The 8,074-nt window shown below is 35.0% G+C and overlaps 1 pseudogene; it reads left to right on the top strand.

Annotated features, from left to right (window-relative positions):
• Window positions 1-2,504: 2,504 nt before the first annotated feature.
• Window positions 2,505-3,225, top strand: LOC112862867 (high mobility group protein B1 pseudogene; annotated as a pseudogene).
• The last annotated feature ends 4,849 nt before the right edge of the window (window positions 3,226-8,074 follow it).

Consider the following 8,074-nt stretch of genomic DNA (forward strand, 5'->3'; position numbering starts at 1 on the left):
ATACCACCTCACACCTGTCAGAATGGCTAACATTAACAACTCAGTTAACAATAGATGTTGGTGAGGATGTAGATAAAGAGGAACTCTTTTGCACTGGTGGTGGGAATGCAAACTGGTGCAGCCACTCTGGGACACACTATGGAGATTCCTCAAAAAATTAAAAAGAGAACTACCCTACAACCCAGTAATTGCACTACTAGGTATTTATCCAAGGGATACAGGTGTGCTGTTTTGTAGCAGCACTATCAACAATAGCCAAAGTATGAAGAGCCCAAATGTCCCTCAATGGAAGAATGGATAAAGAAGATGTGGTATATATGTATACCTTATATGTATATATATGTATATATACACACATACAATGGAGTATTACTTGGCAATCAAAAAGAATGAAATCTTGCCATTTGCAACTATGTGGATGGAACTGGAAAATATGCTAAGTGAAATTAGTCGGTCAGAGGAAAACAAATATCGTATGACTTCACTCATATGAGGAATTTAAGATACAAAACAGATGAACATAAAGGAAGGGAAGCAAAAATAATATAAAAATGGAGACAGGGACAAAATGTAAGAGACTCTTAAGTATAGAGAATAAACAGCAGGTTTCTGGAGTGGTTTTGGGAGGGAGGAAGGGATAAATGGATAAGGGGCATTAACAAATCTACTCCTGAAATCATTGTTGCGTTATATGCTAACTAACTTGGATGTAAATTTAAAAATAATAAATTAATTTTAAAAAATAAAATAAAATATTTACTATTAAAAGAGATTTAAATTCTCACAAAATTGGTATATGGATTCAATGAAATCTCAATCAAAATCTAAGCATAAGACTTCTGCTTTCGATCAAGATGGGGTAACAAAGGCTTGAAATAACAACAACGACAATGACAACAACAACAACAACAACAACAATAAAACCCTAAATAAAATACATGAAACAGTAAGTCTTGAGACATTCATCGTCAGACATTGAAGGACAATGATATCTGAGAGGTAGAAAACAAATGAAGGAAGTCCTACAATTATTCCAGCTGACTGCCTAGAGAAAGTTTCCAGGAACCCTGGAAAAACCTAACTTTCTCTCTCTGATTTGATGAATCAATCTAGGAATCCAGGGAAACCAAAAGTTGCTAGAGTTTGCAAAGTGCCAGAGAAGAAATAACTGCACACACACAGGGAGAAAATATCCCAGAAATCTGCAGAAGATTTCCCTTCAGTCTTCAACTGAACATTGAACAATGAATATATATAAGGAAACTACCCAAGGTTGGAGAAGAACCACCTGAGAAGATTAGAGGAAACAATCAATGGAGTCCACACAGGGTCCAGAATAGTTCTTGTTTCTATTAGTTGAAGTGAAAAACCTCACGACTCATGAGACATCAGGTAGAGTACTCAGAACAGTTTTACTTAGTAGTCGGGAGCATTTAGCTCTACACTAAACACAGTTTTTGATTCTGCCTAATAATCCTAAAAATAATGCCCCAAAGGATCACATCATGCCAAGAAATTGTGTTTTAGAACAAATGTCAAAACTATGGAATGCAAAAATATCTATCATCTAATAAGGAAAATTAACAATGTTTGACATCCAGTTGAAAGTTATCAACCATTCAAAGAAGCAAGAAAATATGACCCACAAATAGGAGAAAAATCAACCAATTGGCAAGTAACCAGAAGTGACATAGATAATAGAATTAGTAAAGGCATTAAAAGTTAGTATAACTATATTTTATATGTTCAAGAAGATTAGAAAAGATTGACCATGTTAAGTCAAAATCTAGAAGATACTTTAAAAAGGCCCAAATCAAAATTCTAGGTAGGAAAGCTAAAATGTTAGACATGGAAACTACATTAGCTGTGATTAGCTGCAGGTTAGACATTGCAGAAGAAAAAATTAGTGAGTTCGAAGACAGAGTCAATACAAAATGAGATACTGAGAAAATAGGAACTTGGGGGAAAAATAAACATTGTATCAGTGAGCTGTGAGACAATTCAAATGTGCCAAAATATCTGTTTTGAAAAATAGTGACCCAAATTTATCTCAAATTCGATGCAAACTAAGTCCATAGATCATCTCTACAAATACTTAAAACAAAGAAAACTAAACCAAAGCATGTTATAATCAAATTTCTCAAAAGCAGGGATTAAAAAAAAATCTCAAAAGCATCCAGAGAAAAAAGCAACATTGTATAAAGTGGAAAAAATATAAGGATGACAGCATATTTCTCACTTAAAATAGTGTAAGACAAATGAGAGAGGAATAATATTTTTAAAGCATGAAAAGAAATAAATATCATTGCCATCCTAAGGTTTATGTGAATTTCAAGAAATGCCAAGTAACTAAAACAATATTGAAAAACAACAAAGATGCCGTGTCTGGCTCTCATAGCCATTGCAGTACAATGAGCTCAATAGAGATAGTTTGGGGGCAACTGAGAGTCAGAGAGGCACTGGGCAATTCTGTGCCTCACTGAGGAAAATAATTAAACATTTGCAGAGGAAATCCTAAGAAGCAGAGAGGAAATGTCATCATATGCATTCTCTGTTCAAACTTGTCAAGAGAGACACAAAAAAGAAGCACATAGATGTTTCAGTCAACTTCTCAGAGTTTTCTAAGAAGTGCTGAGAGAACTGGAAGATCATGTCTACTAAAGAGAAAGGAAAAGTTGAAGACATGGCAAAGGCAGACAAGGCCCATTATGAAAGAGAAATGAAAATTTATATCCCCCCTAAAGGGAAAACAAAAAAGAAGTTCAAGAATCCCAATGTACCCAACAGGCCTCTTTTGGCCTTCCTCTTGTTTTGTTCTGAGTATCAACCAAAAACCAAAGGAGAAGATGCTGGCCTATCCATTGGTGACATTGCAAAGAAACTGGGAGAGATGTGAAAAAACTATTGCAGATGACAAGCAGTCTTATGATAATAAGGCTGCTAAGCTGAAGAAAAAATATAAAAAGGATATTACTGCCTAGTGAACTAAAGGAAAGCCTGATGCAGCAAAGAAGGGAGTCATCGAGGCTGAAAAAAGCAAGAAAAAGAAGGAAGAGGAGGAGGATGAGGAAGATGAAGAAGATGAAGATGAAGAATATGATGGTGATGAATAAGTTGGTTCTAGACATTTTTTTTTGTCTATAAAGCATTTAACCCCCTGTACAACACTCAGTCCTTTTAAAGAAAAAAATTCAAATGTAAGACTGTATAAGATACATTTTTAAACTGCACAGTGTCTTTTTTGGTATAAATTAACACACTACTGAATGTGTCTTTAGAAAGCCCTGTCCTGGTGGTATTTTCAGTAGCCACTAATCTTGCCTGGTACAGTATAGGGGTTTTAAATTGACACGGACATTTAAAGCAGATTCTTGTTAGTGCATAGCACAAATTAGTTACGTTGGGGATGGTAGTTTTCTTATCTTCCAAAGCTACTTATATGAAATAATTGTTCTGCTAGCTGAATAACAGCTCTTTATTTGAAAAAAAGAAGTTATAGCTGCTTTGTTGACATTCTGAATGCTTCTAAGTAAATACAGTTATATATATATATATATATATACCCTCAAAGATGGTGGACTCACACTTTATGATTTAAAATCTTACCACAAAACCATGGTAATCAAAGAAGAATGGTACTGGCATAAGGATAGACACATAGAGCAATGAAATAGAACAGAAAGCCCAGAAGTAACCTCTCACATATATGGTAAAATAATTTTTGATGAGGTTGCCAAGATCGTTCAATGGGAAAAGAATAGTCTTTTCAACAAATGGTGCTATGAAAATCTGATATCCATATGCAAAAGAATAAAGTTGGACTCCCACCCTTACACCATATACATACAAAAATTAATTTAAAATGGACAAAAACCCTTAAATTTAAAATGTTTTTTTAATGTTTATTTATTTTTGAGATAGAGACAGAGAGACAGAGTGCAAGCAGGGAGGGACAGAGAGAGAGAGGGAGACACAGAATCTGAAGCAGGCTCCAGACTCAGCTCTCAGCACAGAGACCTATGTGGGGCTTGAACTCACGAACCATGAGATCATGACCTGAGCTGAAGTCAAACGCTTAACTGACTGAGCTACCCAGGTGCCTCAAAAAACCTTAAATTTAAGAGTTAAAACTATAAAACTATTAAAATAAAAGTAGATAAAATCTTCATGACTTTGAATTTTTGCAATGATTTCCTCCATATGACATCAACAATACAGGCAACAAAGGAAAAATTACATAAATTAGATTACTTTACCTTCTGTACATCAAAAGACACTATCAAGAGAGTGAAAAGCCAACCCACAGAATGGGTTGCACAGATGAAAGAAAGCTAATGAAAGTAGTAGTAAGTCAAAACCAGTAATAAATCAAAACCATAATACATAATGAACAAATACAGTTTAATCCTAGAAATGGAAGTTTTGTATAGCATTAAAAAAAGAATGAATGTGATTCACTATATTAACAGAATAAAGCAAAAAGAAAAAGAAAATTAAAAACAAATAAATAATGCACAAGTAAAGACAAAAACTATGTGATCTTAGGTGGTACAAAAATTTTTTGACAATAAATGACAGGGAATGAAAATAAAATTATAAGAGAAATTAAATAGGTCCACAATAGACTTTAAAGTGAATGTTTATAGCAGCTTTATTCACAGTAGCCCAAACCCAGAAACATTCCAAATGTCCATTAGCAGGAAAATGGGTGGAAAAATTGTGGCATATTCTTATCATGGACTTCAACTCAAAAATATAAAAGGAATAAACTATCTACATATAAATAGTTTATACCATATACATGGTCTCAACAAAATTATGCTGAGTGAGAGAAATTAGATACAATAGTGTATTATTACAGTTATAAGAAGTTCATGAAAAAGCAAAAGTAAACCTTGAGGATAGAAAGTAGACCACTGTAGCCTGGGGAAAATTGATATCCTATATCTTCATTGAAGTATGGTTTATCTGGGTATGAACATTTGTCAAAATTTGTCAGTTTATACTTAGGATCTGGGCTTATAAAGGTATTTGTCTATAAATTGTACCTCAGTCATAAAAAAAAAAAAGAGGTACTTGAACAATTTTCAGTTTGAGGGCAGAACCCCCAACAATCCTACTGGACCTTTAAGACTATTGAATTATAAGAAAGACACATCCTAGTTCTCTTTATGAAATTAACATCTGGCTTGGAAGAGAGAAAAAAGAAAATTATTTTTCACCCTTTCATTGTTACCAGACCTTCTCATATCTGCAATTTTGTCAGTCTCATATTTTTAAAAATTCTGCTTCACAAATATGGAACAAAGCCCTGAAATTCTCCCCTAGGAATATCATCTTTTCAAAAGAAAGAAATTCTATTTTACTACTATAGTCCTGTAGCAGTAAGATGTGATTTTCTTGTAAAATATGGCAATCCCTCTATTTTATGTGAGAAACAGAATATACAGACAGGGAGAATAAGGTTTATTTTTAAAAATGCAAAGCTACTGTCACCACTGGGGCAGCAACTAATGAAAATGTTTTGCTTTTTGGGTATGGTAACCAGCCTCCACAATGGCCCCAATGTCCCTCAACTCCCAGTAACTACACTCTTGCAAAGTCTTCTCCCACATTTTACCAAAACTGGTCTGGACATCTGTATGATTAACTGAAAGAACAGAAGTGATGGTATATCACTTCCAAGAACAAGCTATAAAAAACATTACACCTCTGATCTCTTTTTTTCTCTCATCACTTGCTCAACTGCATGTCTTGAAGATTATAGATAACTCAGTGGAAAGGCAGGCATGTTGAGGAACTGAGGTCTTCAGTCAATAGCCACGTGAATGAACTTTCCTACAAGCAGATCCTCCATCCGCAGTCAAGCCTTCAGATGACTGCAGGTCTAGCCAAAAGCTTGATGGCAACCTTATGAAAGACTACAAGCCAAACTACCCAGCTAACCTGTCCTTGAGATTACTCATGTCAGAAACTAGTAGAAATAATATGCATTTGTTGCTTTTAAGCCACTAGATTTTGGAGTATTTTATTACACAGTAGTAGGTAACTAATTGGTATCCCATCATAATTTCTGTGGATTACAGTTACTCACTTATCATCATGGTCCCAGAAACGCATGCCTATGTCCAGAATTCATCCAGTATTTTTTCTTTAAATGTAGCAGCTTTGCACTTGATATATAACTTTCTTTCAGCTTAATTACATTACATATTTGAAGACACAGAATACCCTGCCTTGACCTGCAAAAAATAATCCCCATCTCCTCTGTTACAAGAATCTCACTGTTATTTCCAAAATACTGCTTATCATGGCATTATCCTAGCTTGATGTTTGGTTGGTAAATCATAGACATTCACTCCACTATAGATAACTAGTAATTTCTATGTGAGATTTTGCCTCCACAAATGCCAATTTCCCTTGTTCTACATGCCTATCCAAGAGCCTAAGTCAATAATGGGAAGAAAATGAGAGAAAGAAAGGACACTGAGTTCTTATAGGACTATTATGTATTTTTGCCTTATACCTCATTCTATCCTAGTTATAGATGCCTTGGGCCTAGGCACAGGATAATTTGGGACAGCACAATTAAGTGGTTTATCCCATTAATTTGAAATGTAAGTTGTCAATCAAAAGTATGGAAAATGTTTTAGGTCACTTGACAGTACCTGAAAGAGAAAGGTTATTTTTCCTCTTTTCCCTTAAAGTCTCTGTTTAACCTATTGATGGTAAGGAAATGCTTGCCTGGAAGGAATGTACTCACCAGTGTTATTTTCCAAGAATGTTCACCCAAAACCTAAAGCAGAATTCATCTATACTACTTGCCTCAATCTTTCTTAGGCAGTGACACTTGGAGCTTTACCTTCTTCAAACATTTTCACCTGTCCGGCTTTATGTACAGAAGCTTTATTTTCTTCTTTCTTTCCTAACCTTTTAGAAAGACCAGGAATAATCTTAATAGAGGAAGTATCCTCTAATGTATCCTATTATTCTTGAATAAGGTAATTCATAACATCTCTTATCTGCCTTGGGTGGAATGAGAAAGCAGGCAGAGGAAATGGAGTTAGGAAAAGAACTGCAGACTTCTTCTATATCACAACCTTCAAAAATTATAAATTAATCCCAAATTCTGCATAGTAAGAATACAAAACTTTTTAAATGTTTGGTCAGCCAACAAGCCATGTACCAATTTTCTTTGTCCTAGCTTAGAAATATATATTCTAAGTGGTACAGCACAATAAAGCCTGGCATCAAAGTCCATTTGGCTACTCAGCTGGTTTGAAATATTAATCCTATTTCTTGATCTGCAGTACTCAACTCCAACTTCCTGCTAGGTTTATCTGAAGAGCTTTACAAAAAGTACCATTGCCAAGGTCCCACCTCAGACTAATCAAATAGAAATCTCTTGGGACTGTGGGAGGAAAAACAGAAATTAGGGCTATGAATCGGTAATTTACAAAATATTCTCAAGTGATTTTACTGTGCACCCACAGACCTAGGCTGACATGTCCATGCCTCCTATTCTTTATCTAGTGGCTCAGGCTGAGCCTTCAAGGCAGAGTGAGGTGGAAGGGAATGCATAGTTCAAGGACCCTCTTATCAATATTGGAACTCTGTTCTTCTCATTAAGAGCTTCACCCACAATTAACTGAGTGTTCTTTATCAATATCACTATCTTCATGAGTGTAAAGATACTGTGGTGCCTCAGGGTAATTAAAGTATAACTGGCCTTGGAGTAAATTTATGGTAGAGTCCTTTGGTTCCATCTTGAATGTGTCATTTCCTTTTCTTTATCTTCTAAATACTTTGACTTCAAAGAATACATTAGTCAAGAGTGACCTCTGAAATAAGATTGCACAAATAAGAACTTGCTTATGAAGAAACTGAAGGTCATTACTCTGTAATTACACCAAATAAAATTTATAGCCATCTTATAAATGTAGAGAAGCCAGTCCAGACTTCCATATGAGAACAAAGGCAAAAGAAATCTCGAAAAAAAAATTAAACTTCCTTATAACTTACAGCCCATTGACAAGTACTTGCGATGAGGCAGGGTGACCCTCTTCCAGGAACA

The sequence above is a fragment of the Puma concolor genome, chromosome B2, assembly GCF_028749965.1.
Source record: "Puma concolor isolate L17-30 chromosome B2, mPumCon1.1.hap2, whole genome shotgun sequence".
NCBI lineage: Eukaryota > Metazoa > Chordata > Mammalia > Carnivora > Felidae > Puma > Puma concolor.